The sequence below is a fragment of the Uranotaenia lowii genome, chromosome 2 (assembly GCF_029784155.1).
Source record: "Uranotaenia lowii strain MFRU-FL chromosome 2, ASM2978415v1, whole genome shotgun sequence".
Lineage (NCBI taxonomy): Eukaryota > Metazoa > Arthropoda > Insecta > Diptera > Culicidae > Uranotaenia > Uranotaenia lowii.
The window spans coordinates 135,341,982-135,368,673 of record NC_073692.1 but is presented as its reverse complement, the minus strand read 5'-3'; the positions used below and the strand labels follow the sequence as shown (position 1 = coordinate 135,368,673).

Genomic DNA, 26,692 nt, shown 5'->3' with positions numbered 1-26,692 from the left:
TTGGTTCGTTGGTATTCAATCTGAAGAAACTCGTACCTCCTTAAAACCCTGGGTCGGATATTCAGATTTATGAGACGTAGAAGTTCTGGGGAGTCGATGTCGCCATCGATGATTTTCTTAATGAAAATGGCGCGGGCGGTCAGTCTTCTTTCCAAGAGTGTTTCCATTCCAAGCAGGCGGCACCGGTGGTGGTAGTCAGTGAGCTCTTGTGGTTGGTTCCACGGGAGGAAACGGAGTGCGTATTTGACAAATCTAGATTGAACGGCTTCAATTCTCTTGGACCAGTAGGCGGTATGTGGGCTCCAGACTATCAATGCTGTTTCTAGGATTAATCTCACTAAAGAAAAATACAGGGATCTGAGACAGTAGCAATCCCGAAATTCTTTTGAGATCCGTGTCATGAATCCAAGGTTCCTATTCGCTTTCGAGATTATGTAGCTGTAGTGATCACGAAAAGTGAGTGGTTCGTCGAGTATTACTCCCAAATCTTTGAAACTAGAGACCCTCACAATGGAAGTACCGCTGATGTTATAGTCCCATGTTATAGGGTTGACTCTTCTGCTAAACGAAATAACGGCACATTTCTCCACGCTTATACAAAGATTATTGTTCTGACACCAGTTATTGAAGAGGTCGATGAGGTTCTGCAAGCGTAAACAGTCGTGTTCTTTCTCAATAGGGGCAAAGATTTTTAGGTCATCGGCGTATGCTAATCTTGAATCAGCAGGTAGAGCTATAAGCACGTCGTTGAAAAATATTGAGAATAGTAGAGGGCCAAGATTGCTGCCTTGAGGTACGCCTGAGCAGTTGCTGAATACTGATGATTCGCTGGAACCCAATCTCACCGACACGTTCCTCTGAGTGAGATAGGATTCCATCCAATTGACGAATGAAGTTGCTAGTCCCAGTCGATCTAATTTTGCAAGTAGTATAATGAAGTTCACACGATCAAAAGCTGCCTTTAGATCTGTATATACAGTATCAATTTGAAGTCCTCGTTCCATTAATTTTAAGCAACTGGACGTAAACAAGGTGAGGTTGGTACTGATGGAGCGTCCCGGAAAGAAACCGTGCTGATCAAATGACAAATACGATTTCGCTACAGTCATTATGCTTTTTGAAACAAGGATCTCGAATACTTTTGAGCCAGCGCAGAGTGAAGTGACACCTCTATAGTTCTGAACATTTCGTTTATCACCTTTTTTGTATGCAGGAAACATTGTCGATTTTTTCCATGCTTCCGGGAACGTGCTTGTAGTGAGCGACTGATTAAAAATAGACATTAGGGGTCTGCAGAGAATGTCGGAACATTTTTTCAGAATATTCGGAGGAATGCCGTCAGGGCCGGGACTAGAGGAGGGTTTCATCTTCTGAATAGCAGCTTTTACTTCCGTTTCGGTATAAGTGGGAAGAGCGATGTTCATTGCACCTATAGGGACATTCATTAGCGCTCTTTCGATCATTAAATGGTCGACTGTTTCATTAATGAAAACATTCGAAAAATGTGTGGCAAAGAGTTCGCATTGACCGGCAGTAGTGTCAGATGTGTTGTTTTCCAGGAACATCTCTTTAGGAAGACCTTTCTCAGTTCGTTTTTCATTTACAAATGACCAGAATTTCTGAGGATGCCTTTTTAGATCCAGCTGGGTGCGTACTAAATACCTAGAGTACAGTGCTCGATTGTACCTTCTGTATTCACTACTTGCAAAAGAAAAAGCGGATTTCGTGTAGCAATTGCGATTCAAAGAGTAATGTTTTAACGCTGATGCTCGTTTCTGTTTCAATTCGCGGAGATGCCTATTGGACCATGGTGGTTTTTTGAGTGCAGAAGATTTTGGAACAGTTTGATCAAACAACGTGATTAAGGTATTCGTGAAGTGCAGAACAGCTTCGTTTACCGAACGAGCCTGGTATATTGGTGTCCAATCAATATTTATCAGCGCTGCGTTCAGCAGAGCATAATTGGCCTTCTTGAAATTAAGTTTACACGACGGCTGGCAATCATAAAAGTCTGGTATAGGAGCGCTATTGATTGCAGTGATAGTTGCCGGGTGGTGTGAATCGAGCGGTACCAGCGATTCACTAGCTTTTTCAATGATGCACTGACTAAGTGCCTCTTCGTTGACCAGTAGAAGATCCAAAATGCGGTTGTTCACGTTAGTAACGGTGTTAATCTGATACAGGTTCATAAATGCTAATTTATCACTCAGCAGTGAGCTAGCAGCACTAAACGATGAGTGGAAGGGATCAGGGTAGGTGTGACCACTAGGGTGTGATATCCACGTAATGTTTGGTTGGTTGTAGTCGCCGAACAGAAAGTGCAAATCGTGTGGTTTCAAATAATCATGGACTTCTGTCACGCAATCCATGTGTGATAAAACAGTAGAATCGTTGCAAGCTATATCTGGGCTAAGATAAACAACACCTACATATAAATTTCTCTGGGGGGTGGTGATTTTCACCCATAAGTGCTCAATGTGATCACTAGCTCGAATAGTCACTCTGTGAGATCTGAGCTTGTTAGACACAGCAATGAGAACACCACCGCCTAACTTCTTCCCCGAGGTGAGTGGATCCCTATCCTTTCTATACACAGAGTAGCGTTGTCCAAACAGCTGATTCGAAGTTATGTGATCGTTGAGCCAAGTTTCAGTGAGAACAATAACATGATAATCGACATCCAAAGTTGAGAGATAGAACTCATCAATCTTCGTGCGTAGACCACGTGCGTTTTGATAATACACTGTGATCTGAGAGGACAAGGTATTCGTGTTGGGCAAGCTCCGATGGTGTTCGCTGGAGTCCGTGAGTTGTGGGTATGTCTGTAATGGGGGTTCTCTTGACTGGTGTGCATGTATCGGAAAAGCTTCGACTGGACATATACTGTTCTGGCATTTACCTGACCAAACAGGAGTTTCGACTGTTTGTGTGAATCCCAATTCGGCGGATCGGTCGGCTTGTTGTGGTTGGTTACTGTTGTGATCGACATTGTTGAGAGTGTGAGGTGTTTCAATAGCTAGTGTGCTTCCGTAAATCAGGTCACCTGGTGAGCGAGACCTTGCTCTGGCGTTTGATGGTTTTGTGTTAGTGTGCAAAAACGGCTGCAAATTTCGATTTCTTAATGGGTGCGTAGTATCTGTGTTAGCTTCGACTAAACATATACTGTCGTCGGTTAAATTACCTGGAAAACCAGGAGTGTCGACTGGTTTGATAATGTTGGAACCGGAGAGACTTTGGGCTGCAGGTTCCGGCTTCTGTGGTGGTGATTGCAGCTGCTATGCAGTGTAGTCTGTCCTAGCCTTGGCTGCTTTCAGTCGTTTCTGGTATATTGGGCAAGTGGTACTCCGGGCTGAGTGAGAAGTTTCAAGGGCGAATTGTTCAGGTCGGTTCTGAACTCGGTTAAATGCAACGCAATTCGCGCATTTTTCAATTGAAGCGTTGCATTCGGTCAAAAGGTGAGCCTCGGCGCATATCGGACAACTTTGTGGTTTCGTGCAATTTGTAGCATAGTGGCCATACTCGGAGCAACGGTAGCACCGTCGTACGTCGACGTGTTCATGAACGGTGCAGCGGTTCCATCCGATATTTAGGTTTTTTATCCGGGAGAGTAAATTGAATGTGTTAACATCTGCTTCTATGATCGCGAACGCATGTGTTTCAGGTGACGATTTGAGTTCCTTCATCCGAATAACTTTCAGTGAGGCTGTGAGGGGCAGATTGTTTTGTTGGACGATAGTGCTAATCAGCTGATTGTCGGAAAATTCATTTGAGAACCCTGAGATCTTGAGGCGGGGTTTCAGAGGAGTTTGCATTTCTGCATCAAATTTTTCAGACAGAGAACTCTCAACAGTGTGCTGTAATTTTTGTGCTGACGATACCGTGGCACACCTGATTGCAAGGCTGCCGCTAGAAAGAGATCTCACGTCAATTACCTCGAGATCGACCGGGTTGAGGGACTTTTGAATTTCTGATCTAGTAGTCTCTGCATCTTGAGTTGTTTTAGGTTTTATTATCACCGTCTTATCAATTTTCAGCAAAGTGGATGATTTAGGGCGAGGTGATTTTGTCAAAGGTTGGCTAACCTGTTGATTTACAACTGTAGTAGTAAGGTATTTCGAGGTCTTAGTGTTAGTCAATGGGGTTGACGGTAGACGAGTTTTGCCAGATCGCAGTGAGCCGCTTACTGGGGTAGTAGTGGTCGGAGATGGAGTTATCGGTGAAGATCGAAGAACCCGGGAAATGGTTGGTTTTTTAACTATCTGAGCGAATGTTTGTTGTGGCTTGCTTGTGATTGGTGCAGTTGTGGAGGCTTTAGCCAATAGTTTCTGGGAACTGAGTTGTTTATTAATCTCACGGGAAATTTGTGCAGAGAGTTCGGTACAGAGCATGTGTTTCATATCATCGATTTTTTTATGGAGATCTGAGATTGCACACAACAACTCCATATGTTTCGGATTGCAGCTAGGTGAGCGCAATTGTTCTCTACATTCGGAGCAAACGAACTCAAGAGATGCATTCTCTTTGTGAGCGGTGATTCCTATTGTGTTGAGATCTGAGCACTGAGCGTGAATTACCGCACCACATCCACCGAAGCAGGCAATTCTATCTCTCTCAGTGGTTTTCTTCCTGCAGGTTGAGCACAGTATCGTAGCCATTGTAGACATTAGCTATGGTATGAGATCACAAACGACGTAGGTACTCTAGTACTACCATTGAAAACACTACCCATGAGTTTCACTTAAAGGGAGTTTCCAATATTTAAGGTCCGCGTAAGTAACAAATTGCACTTGATACATATGCTAACTGCACTAAACTACTTGACGAATATGAAATTATCAATTTATGGGGGTTTTGACCGTTCAAAAGAGGTGCTTTATCGCGGCGGAAAAAACACTTTGTTGTGGCTCAACAGAAGGGTTGCCGGGGTTGAAAAATTCGTAATGAATAAATCATAAGTTTTTCTTATTCTAGTTCATCTCATTTATCCTTGTTATCGTAAGTGGCGTTTTTAATCAGCCTTAACACCTTAACGCCTAATCCACACTAGGCAACTTGAACTGTGATTTTCATGGTGAGACGAACTTTTTTGTCTGTTGTTGTTGGAAACATGAGACAATCTCAGTGTGTCCCGAATTAAATAAGAGACATTTAAACCGTCTCGAGACCAACTGTCTCCTTGTGTGGGCTATCTCTATCACTGCAACATGTAAAAGTGCCAGCTCCAGCGTCAACATCCTAAGCATTGCTACTCTATCGAATAAGCGATCAAGCCAAGCCCGAGCTGAACTTACATGTTTTTAGTTCAAAAGTTGCTGAGCAACTAACCGAATTTGCTCAAATTTTCATTTTATATGCCGAACAAATCATAGCGAACGCAAAATGTAGGTATGGTGCAAAGCATAATAACGAAAAAAGGTTGGACACACGTGCAGAGTATCGACAAACAAAAGCTTGCTTTGATCCGTTGGTTTTTTTTTCAGGTCAATTGAAAGTACACTGCCGGCCAAAAGTTTGGGATAACCCCTTCTAAAACATGTAAACACACTTATCAAGAAATACATTTGTTAAATTTTAAGCAATAAATTGACTTGAACTTCAAATTATCAAATAGCTACATATGTAAGTTATCGGTCAAAAGTTTGGGTGCACCTCGCAGTATGGTGTATCTGCGAGAGGTGACGTGTTTTGAAGGAGCTCTGAAAAATAAAATTTTATCGCTCGAAAATTCTGAAAAAATTAAATTGTGAAGTTCCAAATTGCTTGATTGTGAAAATTACGAGATAAAATAGTTACGAAACAGTGCAAGTAGAAAACTTTATGAAGATAATGATGAATTTGTGTTGAAAAAGAATCATCATCATCATCAGCCTGCACGGAGGATGTTGGTCCGATGTGCATAAGACGAACGAGAAACAGCACCACAGCTAAGTACAATTTCTGCATCCATGGCATTTTTTCTGTATTTATTAGGCATTTATAGGAATTCTTAATTGACTACCCATACTTTTTGTTGAACATGTTTACATTCATTTCATCAACTCAGCCGCTGAGAGAAAAACGTGTTTCAATTCAAAAATAGCATGGTTCAGTTTTGTTCAAAGAATGAAAGAAAAGTTTATATTTTGTTTCAAGTGATATCACAAATAATGTTTTATTTTACTATCTGAATTGATATCACTTACAGTAATTTTTTTGTTTGTGCTTGAATTAATAATAGTAGATATTCAATGGGCATATGTATACTTTTTACAATTTCTGTTGAAAAATTTCAACTGAAGGATTTAAATTTCCTGGTCATTGAAAAAGTGCTCTTTTCAGTTTTCAATGTTTTATTTATTTGCAGACATCATATTTTCAACATTTATATATATTTTGAAGTTTGAACTTGGCATAGTCTAATATTTTATTTTGTATGTTCGTTTACGTCGAAAATCTGAAACGTGTGCTTGTAGGTGCTATATAAATCATTCATATAGGGAGGTGCTGCGAAATCGCCCAGCCTACTTTGATTGGTTTCTAGAGATTAGCCAACACAATGCGGTGGGGACGGTGGGTGAACAGTTTTGATTCCCCCGGCGGGTCGCGGATATCCCATCTCGTTCGGATGACTTCAAACATGTCTTGAATCTCCCAGGTGCTGGAGTAGGTTAGGGTTAACTTTGTTGTAATCAAAAGTGAGATAATTCCGTGGGTAGCCCAATTATAAGCTATTATTTCTAGATTGTTAAATACGTACCTTATATGTATATTTAATGATGGTCTAAATCTGGTGACTGAAGGAAATGTACAATTAATTACAACAAATTCTTTCTAAATGAAAAGTTATTATTTTGAACATAAATGGTCACTTATTTATCAATATTTAACTTCATAAAAGCTCACTTTATTCATTTTAACGGGGGGTTGCTATTTTGTTTGCTTAGAAAACCTTTCGAGTTCTAAATAGTTCTCGAAAGGTTTTTTTGTACTTATTTTCTCTTTGTTCTTTTTTCTTTTCAAGAGCGAGCAAAGGCGCTTTATCCTTGGTCGATGACCAGAAATGATTGAACACAGAAATCCAGAACGGAAATTATAGCTTAGCAATTTCCAATCGTTTTATTTACTACACCAATTCTTCAAAAACTTCTATTCTAAGGTTTTGCGATTTCTGTGTACAAAATAAATCATTTCCAGCCACTGAAGAATAGTCCCTGCGATTGGCGAAATCACTATACATTAGGCTTGGTTTCTTCATCAAGGAGCATTTTTCTTAGCATGCTTCCAACGATACTGCCCATTTGAAACGTATGGTACTGGTGGTCCACGTTTCTTCCTGTTCCTGTGTTCCAGATGTCTTTGCGTTCTCTGCTCCATGGTAGGCCCAACCACTTTATGTTTTTGATCATTTTAATGTTTTTATGTTAAAATGATTTGAAACATAAACAAAGAAAAGAAGAATAATATCACATTTTATTATTCTTTGGGACTCAGACATAAGTTCTGGCTATGGAAGTACGATTAGTGATTAGTGATTAGTGACCTCGCAGTATGGTGTATCTGCCAAAAGTTTGGGATCGGTCTTTAAAAATTTGTTATTTTATTTCATCTGTATCGCTGTTGTCAAACAGCGTATTGCTAATCTATTAAGCTTATTGTTTGATATTTAGTTCAATTTTGTCTAGAAAATTTTTCATGAAAACTTCAATTAAAGATTGATTATGTTCCGGAAATAATTAACAAAATGTCTGACCTAAAAATACCTGGAAATTTTTTTATCATAACTTTGTCATCTTACGGGTAATTGCGGATCTGTTGAGCTAAATATATGTTTTCCAAAATACATACGAAGAAAATATATGCAACGTGTCATAAGTTGGCAAAGATATAGCCGCAAAATTTCATGATTTGAAAGGGTGTTTCCAAACTTTTAGCCAGTAGTGTAGGTAGTAAGTGCACCAACTATTCTAGGAAAGAATACCTCTCATGTGCTTATTGCTGGGGAAAAGTATACCGCTTTCTAGAAGGAGGTAGATAATGGCAATGGATAAGATCCTTAAAAAAATCATACGGAGAGGCGACTCGTTGCGCTTCTCCAACGTCTTGTTATGTTGGCTGCCAGCACCAGGTTCCTTATCTCCGAACCTAAGAGCGTTTGGATTCTTGCGCGCCAATTTCGGTATCACACGTCTAGAACTCTGGAATGTTTAAACACAACTTGCCAATTGATTTTCGCGGCAGTTATATTTATAAATTTTCTAGTAGCAATTCGTATTGGCGCTTTAATGATATTGGTGTACCAACACACAACCATCTCGAAATGATCTTTGGAAGAGATGTCCGTTAAAGAGGCGTTTTTCGTGACGCGAGATCCGTTCTGCGAATTTCAATTTGTACCCCTATAGTGTTGCCGTAAGACGTAATTCTACGTCAAAAGTTGAACTCTCACATAAATCAACCTGCTGCTTCTGAACGTTTTGATTTCAACAGGAAAGGTGTTTGTTTGCGAGCCTTCGAAAAATAGATATTTGATGATGTTGAAATTACATTTTCACTTACATTTGAAATTTTCAGAAACAAACCAAGTTTTTCCCTATTTGAAACTCAACTCAGAGGTTGTTAAACATAGAAAAAAGTTTTGAGATATTTTAACTTTCGACTTAGTAATTGATGATTATGTGGAAAAATGTCTTGTTGTTCAAAGTTACTCCGGTGATCAATGTTTCCCCGTTTTACGGTATCTAATTCATTTCGAGCTAAGTTTATGTAAGGACTTTTATGTACAAATAAACAAATGGAAATATCAGCAGGGCCGAAAAGTACGTTTGGAGATAGTACAAAGTTTTCTAAACGATGTTCGGTTTTCGAGAAATTGAGAAAAAAAAAATTTTGCTGAGAGCTGACTTCCTTCTGATATTTAAGCCCAAATTTTAAATAATCTACCTGAATATCAAAACAAAATATCTTTGTATTTAGTTTTGAAAATCATTCAAACTTTGTGATGATTTTCGAAGGTTTAATATTTTTCACTGTAAATCGATTGTTCAATCTTAGTCAGGCATAGTAAAGTATCTAATAGGGTAAGGTTGTTAAATCGGTTTTATCCGGGTTTGTCCGAATATCTAATAAAAAATTGGGGAACAGTCCGGCCCAGCTAAGTCATACAAAAAAAATAACAAACGTCTCCAAAACGAAATTTTTCGAGCATGTTTTATAAAAATAAACATGAAAGGTTTTTCGGAAGCCTTAAATACGATACATAATCAGTCGATGAGTTTTGAGGAAAAGAAAAATTTCAATTATTTTTCTTTATTTGAGGTGAGTAATTCCTAGGTTTTAAAAAAAAATGCCCAGATATTGCCCGGATTTATAATCGTCACTTCTTAAATCAAATGCCTGGATTTTGCCAGGTTGTTATTTAAAATTGCCCGGTTTGTCCGGCCCAGATACGTGCCGAAAAAATTCTGGCAACCTTAATAAAGGGTGTTTTGCCAATCGTTGCACAGCTTAGAACATGTTTTTGGTTTTGAGGCTATACTGTAGTCATTTCAACTGAATTCACTCGAATTTATATCGATTGCACTCATACAGTATTGGGCAACAAGATCCACAAATTCAAGTGTTCGAAAAAAGTGACATAAAAATTTGAAAAAAAAACTTACTTAACCTTCCAAAGCCGTTCGCTAAATATCCGTTTCGGGGAAATATGAGTTGTGATTTGATTTCGTTCTCCTGGCTGTAAATGTTAACCGATTTTGATGATATTATATTCATTGTGTAGGTAATTTATTCTAATTACTCAATATTTCAAAATAAAGTCGATATGTATTACCAGGTTTTCAGAAACTGGTTCAGAAAGTTAAAAGTCCGAAAAATCAATTTTATTTTTAAAATACTCATAACTTCTGACAGCTTTTCTGTACTTAATTATTTCATTGATGTTTGAAATTGTCAAGAATCCATCTATCCGACAATGTATAGATATGTTGGGGTCCAATGAAAGTTTTTACCGCTATGACAGATCTTCCGGTAGAAAAAAGTCTTACTTTAAAAAAACGACATCCAGTTTTGGCTTTGCTTAGCTGTATTTCATTTCTCAATGAACCGATTTTAAAAACTCAAATTTTAGTTTTTTGGCGTTAATTTGATCATTATTTTCATAGAATATACTTGGTCTGTCAAAACTACCAGTTCATCAGTATATTGGAATGATGATAAAGATGTTTGAAATGTGCGCTTCGGGTCATATTGACCCGAACGGCTTTGGAGGGTTAAAACAGCTAGCCTGTGCCCAATAGTTGCATAGGCAAATTTTATGTCTTATCTAATTTTTTTCCAATGGTGATACATTTTAAAAACCTCCTTAAGGCTTAGCCACTATGTGTTCAAAGAGGAATTACGGAAGATTCGAATGAGAACTTCTAGTTCAAATGAAATCCAATTTGGAGACGGTCCTTTTTGAGGGGGGTTCTCTGAGAAACTCTAATCTGCCGTTGAGTTTAGCCGAAGCCATCGGAGTAAAGTTTTATTTGAGTTTGATCTTATATGACTAGTAACGAGCTTTTTTTATATGTCCTACCAACAAACAATTCTGTGCCAATGAAATTCCATAGAATGAGCTGTAAGATGTTTAGGACTTATTTAAAGTGCCTATTTAGAGGTGTAAAAATAAAAGTACGCGATTTGATAATGACAAAAGCATCACAGAAAACCGTCACAGAATTTTCGGGTAAAATTACAAAAAGTCAGATTTTTTTTTCGGCTGAAAAATTGGTTCGATCAAATAAAGTTTCACTAAGTTATGACAATTTATTTTTTTGAATAATAAGGACCAAAAGAAGGTTCACCCAAATGTTTGTGGTCCAACTCGATGGCAGATTTGAATTTCTGGGAAAATTGCACATGATAAGTAGGTAATATTTCGGGTCTTCCATCTTTCGCTTTCGAGTTTTTTGGGATTTATGGTCGAAGTTTTTCTACTGTAGAATATTTTGACAATATTATTATCAAAATCAAGGGGTTCGCTGTTGACATGAAAAACAATTCATTGAGATTTGTCGTCTCGAAGTTCTTGGATTCTTTGCATGAAATGTTGAGTGAATGATCGGAAAAGAGAATTCCTAGTAAATCTGATAAAAAAAAGTAGTCCAAAAGCCAAAGAAGTTCAAGTGACTTTGACACTTTTCAGACATTGCAATTTGCTCGACTTTCAACGAGTTTAATAAAAGCAAAACGTCAATTTTAAGATTTGAAGATAGAAAAAGTATATTTATGGAAATATGAAGTGTCTTTGAACCAAGAATGAATTATCAAAAATTTGTATAGAGTGCATAAAATATGAAAATTCTGAATGAAAAACAGTTAATTAACAGTTAATATCCGCTTATTCCGCAAGCGATTAAAGATATATCTGGTGATTAAAGATATATCTTCAGCAGTTTGTAAACAAAAAAATCTTGTTAATTTATTCTAAAAACAAGCTTTATTTCTGCCTCATGAAATTCAAAATATAACTGCAGATCGTTTGTTCAAACTCGAGCAATCAATCCCAATAAAATATTCACGATCACATTGAAGTTTCAGTTGAAAAAGTTGAAGTTAAAATTGAAATTAAAATTCTCCTTTAGAAATATACTTGTGGAACATAAAATTACAATTCAGAATTCAAGTCTAAAATTATTGTGCAAAATCAAAAATTTTAAAAAGCAAGTGGCTTCAGCATTACAAATTCAAAATTTGAATTGGAAAATCTCAGATTCAAAATTCCGAAACCGAATGATCAAATTTTAAGTGATAAGGATTCAAAATCTAAAATAATACCATAATTTTTTTTACAATTTTTTTTTATTGTAGAGCAGGATTTCAATAACGTTCGAAGGAATGATTGAAATTACAAATTAATACTGAAGAATTTGAAAAGTTGATAAAATTGAAGGAACTTTAATTTTTTTTTACTCCTCGAAATCAACATTAGAATAAAGAACATTATTCCAATATTCCAATAATTCCAAATTCAGTTAATAATAAAAATAGGTAATGAAAATATTTAGAACTCAACAATAAACAGTTTGAAATTAAAATCCAGTGCCAGATTTAGTCGTCCAGATAGGAATGAAAAACCAAAATTTTAAAAACAAATATCAGTACTCATTTTAGAAAATGAATGGATATTTTGAATTAAAAGCATTTTTGGTTCTTCTTTGTTAGAAACGAGTTAAGTAACCGCGAGGATTACGTACTCTCGCCCCCCCCCCCTCTCCCCTTACCAAAACCACATAAACGTTAACTGAATACTCGCCACAAAAAACTGTATGAGTTCAATGCCTTAATAAAACTACTTGTAAATAAAAAAAATTATTAGAAACGACTCAAACTTTAGGAAGAATAAAGAGCATAGTAATATTTAATCAAATCATTGATTGTTTCTTTGAAAAAGAAGCAGAACCATACTTAAAAACTCAGAAATCAAATGTTTGCAGCATTCGAAAGCAGAATTTGAAAATTGGGACATAAAAGACCGTTTTCGTTATTTGTTAGGCTGGAATAAATATCAATTTCTTCTTTTGTCACACAGACGTCATCTAGGCGCACTCATCTTAAACTCTGACAAAATTCGAGCACTTTATTAAAATTACTTAATTCTCAAAATCCAACCAATATCTGGGGCAATACGAAAAGAATTCTCTACGAAATAGAATAAAAGTTCTCAATTGACTTTGACAGCAATAAGAAGAAAAACCCTTATTAATCTATGAATTATACTTCATACCTGATGTTTAAAGTTCAGTTCTAGTATTCTTACGTTAAAACCACACATTGCAAACGATAAATTTTCGGGTACCGTTCTCTGCAAACACACTCAATAAATAATACAACGTAATATTGCACTGAATCAATTTCCTTTGCTTTCCGTTCACTTTCAGGCTCAACACGAGATGGCTCAACCTTTATGCTCTAGTCCGGACATCCTAGAGCCAACAACCATCGGAAACCATTATCACCTAAATTGAATGAGCATAGGCGGGCCATCCCCATTCCGGAGATTTTGTCACTTGGAAAAAGGGCCGTCCTACAAGCTACTCGACAACAAGCAAACTCTAGAGCTGCAGCCATATTTATGCTGGCGACAAGTACAATAAATTGCAGCATCTTTTCGGTTGCTCCATTGATCGAAAATTTGTCCCTTCGAAGATGCAGCTACCAATCGAGGGGGCGAACCAAAACGGAAGTTGTGAGTGTCAGTGCCAGTGCCAGTGAGATAAACATCCCGAACACATGTCTCGGGGAGGGAACCAGAACAGAAAATAAAATCCGGTATCAGCTCCGGAGCTGCCAAACATCATCATGAGTGATTCGGAAAACTGTTGATAGGGACAAAACCGTCTAACAAATCATCACTACGCTCTCCTGGTAGGAAATTGGTTTCCGTGAATAACAGTGAACGGAGATTGGAAAATCGTGTTGCGCTGAGAGAATCGTTAGGGGTGTTCATATCGTCTGGGAAAATTATCGATGAACTTTAGTTGAAGTTAAATTACACTGCCCAAGTAACAGTTTTAGCTTTATTATGATCAGCAAAATTTCGGTTGGACTATAGCATTGATCTTCCTAAAAAGCAAAAGCCTATTCTATAACATCACCAGAACTCTAATAATGTTAAAATCTATTTGGCCCTAGGCTAGAAACGTCATCATGACCAATTTTTTTAACCTCGATAAAATCATTATGCTTTAATATTTTGGTCACCAAAGGTTATATAAAGCCAGGCATGTCAAACTCGTTTAGGTGTGCGCATAAAAACATTTTCTATGACGTAGAGGGCTGCAGCCAAAATCAGTTAAATCGGTACCGTAAACTGGGGGAACTTTGATCAGCGGGGTAACTTTGATCAACATGAAATTTTGGCAGATAACCATCATTAACTAAGTATGGAATTCAAATATCTGAAAACTGTTCACTACGTTTGAAAGCCTGTAAATTGAGTTACAAATAAGACAAATTTGGTTTTTATTGGAAGATTTGTTATATTACTTAATATCTAATTTTAAAATCTTAAAATATCCGGTTTTTTGAAGGCTCACAAACAAACATCTCTCCTGATCAAATTAAAGCATTCAGGAGCAAATGGGTTGTTTAATGTGAAAGTTCAACTTTTTCTTGGTTTAGGATAAGTTTAAGTGTTATTTTTATGGTCATTTAATGAAAATTTTTGGATATTGCATAAAAACAGTCATTTTCCATGAAAAAGGCCGTTTTGAAAAACTGGCTAAAATCCCTATCAAATGGTTGAGTTTGAAGAAAAAAACGAACATGGGAACAGTACGAGGACTTAGGGAATTGCGTGAAGGTAAAATTTATTTGTTTTTAAGGCCAAAAAATATTGAGAAATATTTATAATTTTTGCCCCTAAATGTATGTAAGAACATTGTCCATTTTTCGAGTATATTTGTTTTTGGGAGAAAACGTTGAAAAATTCGGTTGAGTCCAAACAAAAAATTACTGTTATCGATGTTTTAAGCCTTTTGTGGTTAATGGCATCAAAACAATAAATTTGAAGATGTTGAGATACGTAAAAACCATAGTGATCAAAGTTACCCCGAAACTCGAAATCTGGTTTTCTAACAAACATTTAATTATATCCACCAATGTCGTTTGAATTTACTGCAATCAATGATCATGTTTAATGCTCCTCACCTCAGTAAGGGTTTTAAAGCTGTTAGGTATTACGAAAAAGCAACCCCTTCCAAAATATTCTAAAATGAATGAAAAAAGTGATCAAAGTTCCCCCAGTTTACGGTACATTCAGATTTAGTTTTTTTGCAGTAATATTTTACATAAAAATCAGTGGTGTTTTTTTGTGCCAATTTAAGTCGGCGCTACGCGGGCCGCATGCGGCCCGCCAACCCCCAGTTTGACATGCCTGTATAAAGCCATTTAATAATGTTAACCATTTTTGTTTTATTCGATTTTGTGAGTTCTCGGAGTTTTTTAGTTATTTTTTCCAGAAACAATGATGGTTGATGAATGATAATTCGATTATCGAGATATGATCTAGAAAAATTAATAGCCAAATCATTAATGTTTTAACCATATTATGAGCATCTTCTCTACTGCCAGACAAGATTTTAAACAAGAAGGTGTATGAAATAGTATCTTAAAATGAATGCGCCTCGTCAAATCTGATGGGCATAGATGATGGAATCGAAGGGAAATAGACTTAGAAAAATATTTTCAAATACTTGCATTGTGAATCCATCAATATGGCGTCATTTTGTGTCCTTCGATTTTGCAACCAACAAGGCGTTAGTCAATTCAATGCTTAATAGCTTTATTATGGTCAGATAAATAGCTTTTTATTTTGAAAATGGTTTAATGAATGACATATAAAAAGCCAAATTCTGGCGTTTCCCTCGCAAGCCAACCAAATACACGCTTAGGGTGAGTTCAACATTTCTGAGTTGTTAATCATTAGTACAGTAAAAGAGGACAGACTTTTTGAATGGAAAGGGATTGGTCGTGAATGATCCATGGAATAAATCATGAGTTTAAGTCGAATTTCGTTGTCTGACGCCATTTTAAAATCCAAGATGACGGCTTCCGCAGAACTTTAAAATGTTGTAAATGACTTAAAATCACATGAAACTTCAAGAAAATTGGTATTGGGTGAAAGGGCTAAACGTGTATAAATTATTCCTAAGTTTTTATTAAGTTATTGAACACAACTTTTTAAAATATGCAGAGAATAAATAGTGTAATAGTAAATATCGAATTTTGAATCACTTTAAAGGGAGTTTTTTTACATTGAGATTCATATTGTAGTCAATTTCGTTAAATAATACATTTCCTCGCACGACATTATAAAGATTTGTGTTCTCAGCATGATTTAAATTTGCTCGCGATTACTTTAATTATCATTTTGCTGCCAGACATGCTGAGACAGTAGCGTCCATTGCCCGGGGGCTACATTAAGCTTTTTGGTGTGAGGGAGTGTGGTGGCTTGCTACAAAAAAGTCGCATTTCACTATCTGGTGGCGGCTTCCGTTCAACTTTAAATGCTGTAAATGACAAAAAGTCACATGATGGCGGCTTCCACTGAACAATAAAATGTTTTTAATCACTGAAAATCACCACAATATGGTCATTGGGTAAAATGGCTAAATTAGTTTAAGTTGAATTTCTCTATCGGACGCCTTATTGAAATCCAAGATGACGACTTTCGCTGAAGATTAAAATGCTGTAAATAACTAAAAATCGCATGAAACCCCCACGATATGGGTATTGGCTAAAAGGCTAAACTAGAAGAAATCAAATTTCGCTATCAGACGCCATCTTGAAATCCATGATGGCGGCTTCCACTGAACTTTAAGGTGATTTTAACCACTGAAAACCGCAGTAAACGCCCACATTATGGGTATTGAGTGATAGGATTAAACTAGAAGAAGTCTCGGATTTTGCTATCTGACGCCAGCATCAATCCAATATAGCGGCTTTTCCTAGTGAAATTTCGGCCTGCAGTCTATTTTAGAGCGAAAACTACACTTTTTGGTCCTTGAAATATGTATGACCTTTCATGGAAATAATATGTCATCATAAATCGCAAGCATTAAAGATTGCTTAGTTGTACAGTGGGATTAAATATTGAGCTTTACACAATTCTACTGCGATTCAAAACAACTTTGTTGATCTTTCTATACATTTAACAAAATGTTATCGTAGGTATATAATGAATTATACAAACCATAAAAGATAAAATATAACTTCATTTAGCTACAACATGATGTTTATACAATTCCAATCTAAACTGGATGCTTATACAATCTACAATGAACACTACTTTACGATTTCTGGTTATCTGGAATCGTTAATCACAGAACCGTATTTTTTGAAGCGTCGCCTGTGTTTTTGTCAACGCCGAACGTGTGTGCCACTTTTTTCATTTTTATATTTTTTTTCTTAATTAAAACTGCCTTCTTTTAAGCAACAAAATTCGTCAAGGATTTCCAATTTTTGCAATTGATTGTAATTGAATAATTAAGTTTATAAATTTTTGCAATTGTTGACATAAGATGAATACGATATTACTTAGCATGAGAATTACAATATTGACAATTATTTACCGATTAAGTTTATCTCAATAAGCGACTTTGAATGACAAGTACGGATAAATTGCTTAAATTCTATAATACGATGTTCTCACAATAACTGTACGACATTTCATGGAAATAATATGTCATCATAGATCGCAAGCATTAAAGATTGCTCAATTGTACATTGGGATTAAATATTGAGCTTTACACAATTCTACTGCGATTCAAAACAACTTTATTGATCTTTCTATACGATTAACAAAATGTTATCATATATAATGAACTATGCAAACCATAAACGATAAAATATAACTTCGTTTAGCTACAACATGATGTTTATACAATTCCAATCTAAACTGGATGCTATACAATCTACAATGAACACTACTTTACGATTTCTTGTTATCTGGGTATGGCGTTTATTGCAATTATTACAATTTTTTGTCATTTAAAGTTCAGCGAAAGCCACCATCTTGGATTTCAAGATGGCATTAGATAACGAAATTTGACTTTTACTGGTTGATCTCTTTCAACTTATACCCAAATTGTAAGGGTATTGTAAGGACAATGAAATTCGATTTCTACTCGTTTATCACTTTCTCCTAAAACCATATTGTGAAGGTTGATATGTTCAGTAAATTACAGCTTTGCAAAAAAAAGTGGAAGCCGCCATCTTGAAATAATGATGGTGACAAGCAAAAAAAAATCCTAACATTTTGGCCCTTTTCAACTCAGTACGAATATTGTAAAGATATTAATATCATTTATGGTAATTTGAAGTTTTCAATGACTTTTATACCTTTATTTTTTTCAAAATCAACACACAAAACCTATAAAAAATGTGTAAAAATAAAAATTCCAATCCAAATATGCGCTATCAAACCTGAGCGTGTCTTGTTTTGTCATCTTGATTGGAAACTGTCACTAAGTTTTATGGCGGTTTAATAATCATGTACTGAGTGCTATTATAGAACATGCAAAATAAAGCTAGGAGCAAACTTCTAAGTTTGTTTTTTATTATAGATTATACAGAGCATTCACAACTCTTTCAAAAGAACTAAAACAGTATGTTAAATAAAAGCTTTATTAGTGTTTTCAAAACTATATGTAAACATATGGTCGATTCTAGAATATAAGCATTTTGCATGACTATAACTGAACCGTCATAAAATGAGCTGCACAAAATATGTTATAATTAAAGCATAATAAAACATCCTAATGCTAGTTAGCTTAATCTGTGTTACTTGGGATATTTGTTTGTTTTGATTTCGCCTTCCAGTGGAAAAGGGCGGATTGGCTTAGGAAGCGCAGATTTTCAAGCAGCTTCTGCTGAATGTTTGTTTTTATTTGGCCTTCGGGGGAGAATAGAAGGAGTGGCTTAGGTGGTGCAGATTTTTAGGACCGTTGCTGGTGAATGTTTGTTTTCGTTTGGCCTTCTGGTTGGAAAGGGTGTTGCTAAGAATAGTTTCGGATTGGATGACTGTTTTAGATTTTAAAAGCTTTTGCTGAGAATGCAATGTAGAATTGAGATGAAGGACATTTGAAAAATAAAATTTTATTTGAGAGAAAGACAAAAGTCAGTAAATGAAATATTCTTTTGAGAATAGTGGTAAAGATATGCAGAAATTGAATAAAATAATTAAATCTCTATTATTGGAAAATTTTGAACAGATTACAAAATGTCATACTATTAGAAGTAAGGCGGCTTGTAACTTTATTCGCCAGCATTCAAAACAAAACATTGCTTCATGGACGCCCATAAGTTGATGAGTTTTTTTTTAAATTTGCATCATTATATTTCTATGGACGCTTTCTGAAAGCCCAGACCAAATTCTTAAATCAGACCTTGAGTAAGATTGCCGAAATCACAGAAAAATCTATGATTTCACAGAATTTTAAGCCAGTTTTCTCCACACAGTCTGTGACACAAAACACAGAATTTTAGAAATAATCACAGATTCAAAAGAATTTTGAATTTTGGACGTTTATATCTAAATTCAATAGTTTCATAGATTCAGAATTCAGTGGTAAGAGGCAGTTCTATCAAATCGTTCGGCGGAGAATTTTTCCTATAATCGCATGTCGGAAGTGACAAACGGGTATTAATTATCGTTAAGCTTACGCATGAACATCCGGTTTATGGTGTTTTGAAAGTATAACTCAGTGAAGTGAGCACAGGAGAGATTTATTGGAGTGATACTGTTTCGATAATTCCCCTCGTGTTTGGGTAAAGCACATATAGATAGTCCCCAATAGATATCTATACAGTGAGCACGAAATAGTGTGCGTGAAGTCCCGTATATTGGGCAGCCTAAGTGAAGGGCTAAAAAATTCGAAATTGTTTTGGCGCGCGGTAGTGTTTACGAAGGCAACCAAGCGGAACAGCTGAGTAGTTCGAAACAGAGAGAGTGAATAATAGTGGTTAGCAGCGAAGCAAAAGCTCGCTCTTGCCATAAAAAGCTTACGGGTCAAAGTGAACGGGAGCGAGAGAAATAAAAGAAGAGCGGAGCGTTTCGCACGCACAGTGGCGGGAGTGAGAAATAAGGGAAAAAGCTCGATAAAAAACACGTGCTCGTGTTTGGTGGAATAGCAAACACACTCTAGCGAACCTGGTCGCCTGGTAGCGACAGTTTGCTTGTGATCCCTGAAAAAAGAAACGGAAGAGAGGGGTGGGTAGGGTCCCTCCCCATATTGGGTTACTAGGGGTATTTCCCTTCAATCTTTCTTACCTGGTGGAAAAATAACGGAAGAAGAAAAAGTGTGAAAATTTAAAGCGCCATGCCAGGCGCGTCCCCCGGGGATGGGGGCCCCACAGTTGATGTGGATTCGTCTCCAATCCCCCCATATATGCGTTCATCAACATTTGATGGTCGCAAAATTTTCCTTATGGTTAAACGTGCAGCAGAAAACCCCAACCCTCTACCAAACAATCCATTCTGGTTCTCATCAATCATCGAAAGCAAGCTGGGAAAACCGCTTAAAAAAGAGGTTGAGATGGCGATCGACGGAAAAGGGTCAAGCTACACCCTAAGTACTTACAACATCAAGCTAGCAGAGGAATTGAAAAAAATTAAAGTCCTTGATACAAACACAACTGTGGAAATATTTGATCATCCGGGATTGAATAAAACATTGGGAATAGTTTACCAACCGGAATCAACAAATCTCTCCGAAAGCGAAATTCTAGATCAGCTGAAAAGCCAAGGAGTAATTTCCGTTAGGAAAATTACTAAATTCATTGATAAACAGCCAGTTAATACACCATTAATGGTCTTAACATTTGGCAGTACACGTCTTCCTAAAGAAGTGTATTTTGGGTGGATGAAAGTTGCGGTTCGTACGTACTACGAAAACCCAATGATCTGCAGAAATTGTCTGGAATACAGACATACCAAAAAACGGTGTCAAGGAAAAACGCGCTGTACTCGATGTGCCGGAAATCACTCGAACACTGATAATTCATGTAAGGAAAATTTCAAATGCCCACACTGTCCGGAAGAGAACAACGAACACTCCGCGGCGGGGAGGAAATGCCCTCTGTATCGCCATGAGGAAGCGGTCATTCGTGTAAAAACGGATGAGTCCATTTCCTGGGCTGAAGCTCGGAAAAGGGCTAGCATGCCAAACGCTACACCCACTTATGCGTCGGTCACCGATGCGGACAGTGTTAAAAAAGATAAGTTGATTGATTCTCTGATAGCCAACGTTAAAAACCTGAACGAAAAAGTTGAAATCTTAATGAAAGAAAAAGAGCAATATTCAAAAATTGAAGCCGAGTTTGCATTATATAAGGAAAGAGTTAAAAACTATTTCCGAGAACATAACATTTCCCCAACAATGACACCAAACAAAAATCGCAGCCGAGCTGTTTCTCCAGTAAATCGATCTGGAAGGACAACTCCTGTTTCCAACCAACAGCAACAACCAGAACAATTTCATGCAGCAGTACAACAACAACTTAAAAAACACCAAGTACAAGAACAACAGCCAAAATTAGGTTTTCAAGTTCCTAAAAACGTTCCAAAAAAACCAAATACACAGCCTCCTCCCCCAATGGCGACGAGACAAGCCACTAAATCACAACAACAAACTAAACACGATGATAAGCCAACAAAAAGAGGACCACCATCCCCACTAGCCAACAAAAAGAAAAATAAGAACGCGAAACAAAACGAAAATGATGAAGATGAAGATGAAGAAGAGAATGAAGAAGCAGTATTGGAAGAAAACGACGAAAGCATGGATACCGACAAGGAGCAGTTTTTTCGGAAATAAATGGATAACAGTAAACGCAACAACAGAACAAATGATCGCCACACATTTACCAACTACCACAACCAGCAACATAAACAATCAATCCACGGAACCAGGCCATCTGTGGCACGGGATCTCCGAAAGTGTAGTAGGGTTCCCGGGTAATATGTGGGATGATAGGCTAACCCTCCGGGACGCAATCCTCATACCCGTCGACGGTGAACCTTCTCCCACAGCCCAGATAGGCGCAACGTTGTCCCAAAGCCCTCGCCCCCCGTCGGCTGCTTGGCATGATCCTGGGACGCCAGATGTTCGTCGAGAGTGTGCCGTACGGGGGCAACCGGGGCACTTGCAAGTAAGTTCCCTTAACAATCCAAGCCGAACAGTTTCAAACTCGCTCCCCTTTCCTAGGTCAACCCAAAATTCGGAACAACACATCTCCTACAATTCGCTTACACCAGGAAGGGCGAACAGAACAACAGACTTTGACCCCGGCGAAGGAACCAGTAGAAATTTTACAAATCCATCCACAACTTCGACACCTCGTCCCGCGAGGTCTAGAGGTCAGCCACTAGTTCTACAATGGAATATTCGAGGATTTTGGAGGAACGAAACGGAGCTCACGAACCTGGTCTGGAACAAATTACCGATAAGTATAATGTTACAAGAGACACTAACCGATACTTACAACTCTTTCTGGGAGGGTAACTATTACATATACCAATCTAAATTCCGACCGAACTCAAAAAAAGGGCACGCAGTTCTTGGTATATTGAAAAATGTACCGCATGAATGTAACGCGTAAGAGGAAAGCAACGGCTTTGCTTTCGCGCCAGGCAGCAAGCTGCCGCAAAGTCGCAAGTCTTAAAGGCCCGGTGAGACTCTTAGGGGGTCGTTTAAATCCAGGCACACATTAGAGGACCAACCAATAAGCAACCGAAACGATATTATTGAATATAACTCTGAGCGAATGCAAAAATCTAACCGGACCGATTCAGAAAACTAATTTCGGTAAGTCAAAACTCAAGTTCGGAGTTAAACGCCGGAATTTATTCTGGTGAAAGTTCGATAGGCTTTTTTTTTAACGTTACCTCGATCACCTGGTGTGTTACTCGGATGAGCGGTTTGTGTTCTCGACGACCGGCGATGTTTCCCGCGATGACTATGTTCTATGACGATGTAATGTTGACGATATTCACCACGCGGTGGGGGTGATGCACTTATGCTGTCGGCCGAGGGGGTTTCCAAAGACAATCCCAAAGTATCGGCTGGCGAGGATTGCAGGGTTTCCCAACGATGCTTCTTGGATTCTTCCGACCGATGAACTACTTAACGGCCTTGGCGTAACTTCTTCGGGGAATCTGCAATCCGTTTCCGTGCAGGAGGCGGGGCTCGTTGTTGGCGTTGAGCCCGAAACCAAAACCTTCGTTTGAAGGTTTTTCCTTCAAACGATATAATAATATTAGCTTCAAATGCGTTGCTAATTTTAAAACCACCTTTCTACCTGATTCGGTTACTTGTAACACTCGGACAAGCGTGGTCACTATCTTCCTTAGTGCTTCTTTGGGTTTTGGTTTCTCTAACACCCATTCACTTGAGAATGACCACTTCAAATGAGCCCCCTGAATCGGTTCTTATCTGATCAAACCCACGTTTCCCTATCCTTGTTCCGCGTAATTTCGTGTCAGTTCCTGATTGGTCAATTTTCTAAGAATGTGCTTGCATTCAAACTTTATTTTGGCGTTTGGCGCTAGTATCGCCTAAAAGAATCGAGGGATCTTAAGTCTTGCTTAGATTATTTAAATTCAAATCTTTCTACTAATCTTGGTATTTAGCTAACTAATTTGTAACACCGTTACATTTCCCTAAACACATTCGAGAAAAAATATTTTCTTAGATAAAAAATCTAAGAAAATATTTTTTCAAGTCTTAATTGTTCACAAATTTCTCATTTTCATTCATTACTCACTGAATTTTGTAGAATGGCTATGGAATTTACTTGGCATTTGCTTGAGGACTACAAAACTAAATCGTATTCTAACTTAATTGGCGTACGGTATAATTATTACACCTAACTGCGATTGTTTATCTAACAATCAAACTGAAAACGTTGAGCTTTTATCTCAACCAAAAAACTGCTCGAAAGCTATACATCCCTAAACTTATGTTTCAACATCAGAATTCTTTTTCCGATAAAATTTCCGCACCCCTCGTCGGGTGAACTGACAGCATAAAAAAATTTCTCAAGCAAAGCCTCTACTGTAATGTCTTTGACGTTAAATTTGACGGCTGTTTTGTGGTGAATTTCTTCAATTTGTTGTTTTGATTACGAGACTGGAAAATTTTGAGAAATTGTAAGTTAGTAATATTTTGTAATCTTTCTACTGTAATTAATCATTAAAACTGTATTTATTTAGGAACTGGACAACTTTGGCTATGGCGTTTTTGTGGAAAAGTGAAGGTAAGCAACAATTTGACTATTTTAAGTGAGTGAAAGTGAAATTGAAAAATGAATGAGCTAGAATTCTATAAGACGAACAACATCGATGTTTTTATCTGCACCAAATACAACTTTTCGTTAAAACATAATATCCTTCGGCGTACTTAAATTGATTAATATTTCTTTAATTTCTAATCGTGAGTGATCCTATTTTCCAAGCATGAAAAACAAAATTAAAGTGCTCCGTATTTTCATTTTGCTGTTTCCTTTTTTTTCGGTTTGTTTTCCTATCTACGTACGTTTTCACTCCGTCGAGCTAAAACAAACCGTATTTTGTTTTGATTCCTTTTTTTGTTTGTGTATTGGACTTTTATACTTGTACAAATCGGACGGTTTTTTTTTAAATTTCGTGTTCTCTTTGTTGTTTTGTTTTTGTTTTGTTTTGGTTCCTATTCTGGGTTCGTCAACCTGAAACGTTTCAACTCCGTCGAGCCATAACAAACCGTGTTCTTCATATTCTTTTCTTGGAAATTAAGTTTTGTTTTGATTCCTATTTTCGGTTTGTCCTCCTAATACGTTTTCACTCCATCGAGCTGTAACAAACCGTGTTCATAGTGTTTTGCTGTTGATTTCAACTTGGTTTTTGTACATAGCTTGTAATTTACTTGATCATTCTACGTTGCAAAATATGCTAATTGTATTTTGTTTCCTAATTTTAGCTCAGACCATGATGAAAGAAGATTCATATCAGGTAGACAAGTCCGGCCAGGATGGTCATAATCTGGGCCCTTCCAGGCTCCCACTGTCACCCCGAGGTGGTATGGTCCTTTCTTCACCATTAAAGGTTTCAAGGCTTCTACGGCAAACGGACTCTAGAGCAGTAACCTGATTCGAATTTCTTGATCACGGTATGGCATTTTTATTTATTTTCTTTTTCTTTATTTTTGGTTTTCGTTCTTCAATAAATCTGATCTTTGGTAAACTCCTAAGCTATTTCCTGATCCGTCTTCTAATTCGAAACAGTTAGAGCCTATTTTAGCTCGAATTTTAGCTAGAGTGTAAGTTTTTGCTAATTTTGCGTTGAACTTTTTAACTTTGTTTGATAGCGGGTAATTCTTTTTGTACACGAGTTCACCTACTGAAAATTCGGGTAAATTTTTGTTCGCTTTTAAATTGTAATATTTTTCGTATCTCTGGAATGCCTTCTTGAGATTCTCTTTGACTTTAGCAAATACTTTTTTCATATCTTCCGATACTCTTTTCGGTTCTAATTCAACATTTTGATCTGAATCTCTGATTTGTTGATATTCATCACCCATGCTTATGTGATTTCTCCCGAAATTTATAAAATAAGGGGTGTATTCTGTGGAATCATGACAACCTGTTCGAATTGCTAATGCTATTTTATGAATGTTTTGATCCCAATCTGTTTGATCATCTTTCAAGTATGCTCGAATTGCTGAATTAATAACACGATTAACCCTTTCGGTTGGGTTATTAGCCGGATGATAATTTGCGTTTCGCCAGTGTTTTACTTTGTATTTATTCAAAAATGACGCGAATAGTGCTGACTTAAACTGAGGTCCGTTATCAGAAATTAAAATTTCTGGGACACTGAATAGTAAAAATATATTGTTTTCAAGAAATTTAATCAACGTATTTGTTTTTGATTCTCTCATAGGTTGAATTACAACGAACTTTGAAAATAGATCAGTAACAACAAGAAGCATTGAATTTCCTTGTTTCGATCTAGGAAATGGTCCTACATAGTCCACTGAGACTATTTGCCATGGCATATCAGCAACTTTTTGTTTTCCCATAATGGGTGTTTTGTTAATATTTGGATGTTTTGCAGTTTTACAAATATCACATGCAGCGCAATAACGTTTTATTTCTGTGCTCATTCTTGGCCAGTAGTATTTTTCTTGAATTTTCTTGAGTGTTTTATCGGTTCCTAAATGTGCTAAGCTATGTTCTGCTTCTAGGATTCGTATTCTCTCTTCTCTTGTTGGATAATACTTCCATTGAAATCGAGGATCAGCACTTCCTTTGTCTGGAAGAAATTTATAGATCTTTTTTCTGATTACTTTGAAATCTTTGTATTTTTGTGGATTGCTGTCGATGTCACGTATTAGTTTTTCATATTCAATGTCTACTGAGGATATTTCCAGGGAATTAATTCTAGATAAAGCATCCGCAACGATGTTAAACTTTCCTTTTCTATATTCAAGTTCAAAATCATAATATTGCAGTCGGAGGGCCCACCTCACGAGTCTGGCTGAATTACCTTCTACTGTAACTTGACTTAACCATTTTAATGATTGCGCGTCTGTTATGACTTTGAATGAAGTTCCTTCTATATATTGTTTAAATCGTTCTATGGCTAATATAACTCCAAGACATTCGCGTTCTGTCGCAGAATATTTTTGCTGAGCCGCAGTTAATTTTTTTGAGAAAAATGCTATTGGCTTCCGACACCCATCTTGAATTTGTATCAGTACTGCTCCCACAGCGTGAGCAGATGCGTCTGATTCTATTATGAATTGCTTTTGAAAATCAGGGTTAGCTAGAGTGGGTGGAGATGTTAGATTGCTTTTCATTTGATTTAGTGCCACGTTGGCTTCCGGGGTCCATTTGAATTTACCGTTTTCTTTTTTGAGCAAATCCGTTATCGGACTTAGAATCTCACTGTAATTTGGAATAAACTGTTTGAAAAATCCTATCATACCAATTAAACTGCGGATTTCTCTAACTGTTTTTGGAATTGGATAACTGAGTATTGGTTCTAGTTTTTCGCTATCGATGGACACTCCCTCTTCGGATAATACGAAGCCTAGGTAGTTAACTTTCCTTTGGCAAATTTTGGACTTTTCTAAGCTGATTGTTAGGCCTGCAGATCTGATTCTTCTTCCTACTTCTTTCAATAACCGAAAGT

At 37.1% G+C, this 26,692-nt stretch overlaps 1 protein-coding gene across 4 annotated transcripts in view; it reads left to right on the top strand.

Annotated features, from left to right (window-relative positions):
* The window catches only part of LOC129744217 (trissin receptor-like), a 198,567-nt gene that overhangs the window by 89,272 nt on the left and 82,603 nt on the right, over nt 1–26,692 (top strand). For 3 of the 4 annotated variants that reach the window (XM_055736631.1, XM_055736629.1, XM_055736628.1), the window contains one exon: nt 12,900–13,386. The gene's annotated coding sequence lies outside the window, so the exon portion shown is untranslated. The remainder of the gene's footprint in view (nt 1–12,899; nt 13,387–26,692) is intronic. The other variant, XM_055736630.1, reaches the window with a different exon arrangement.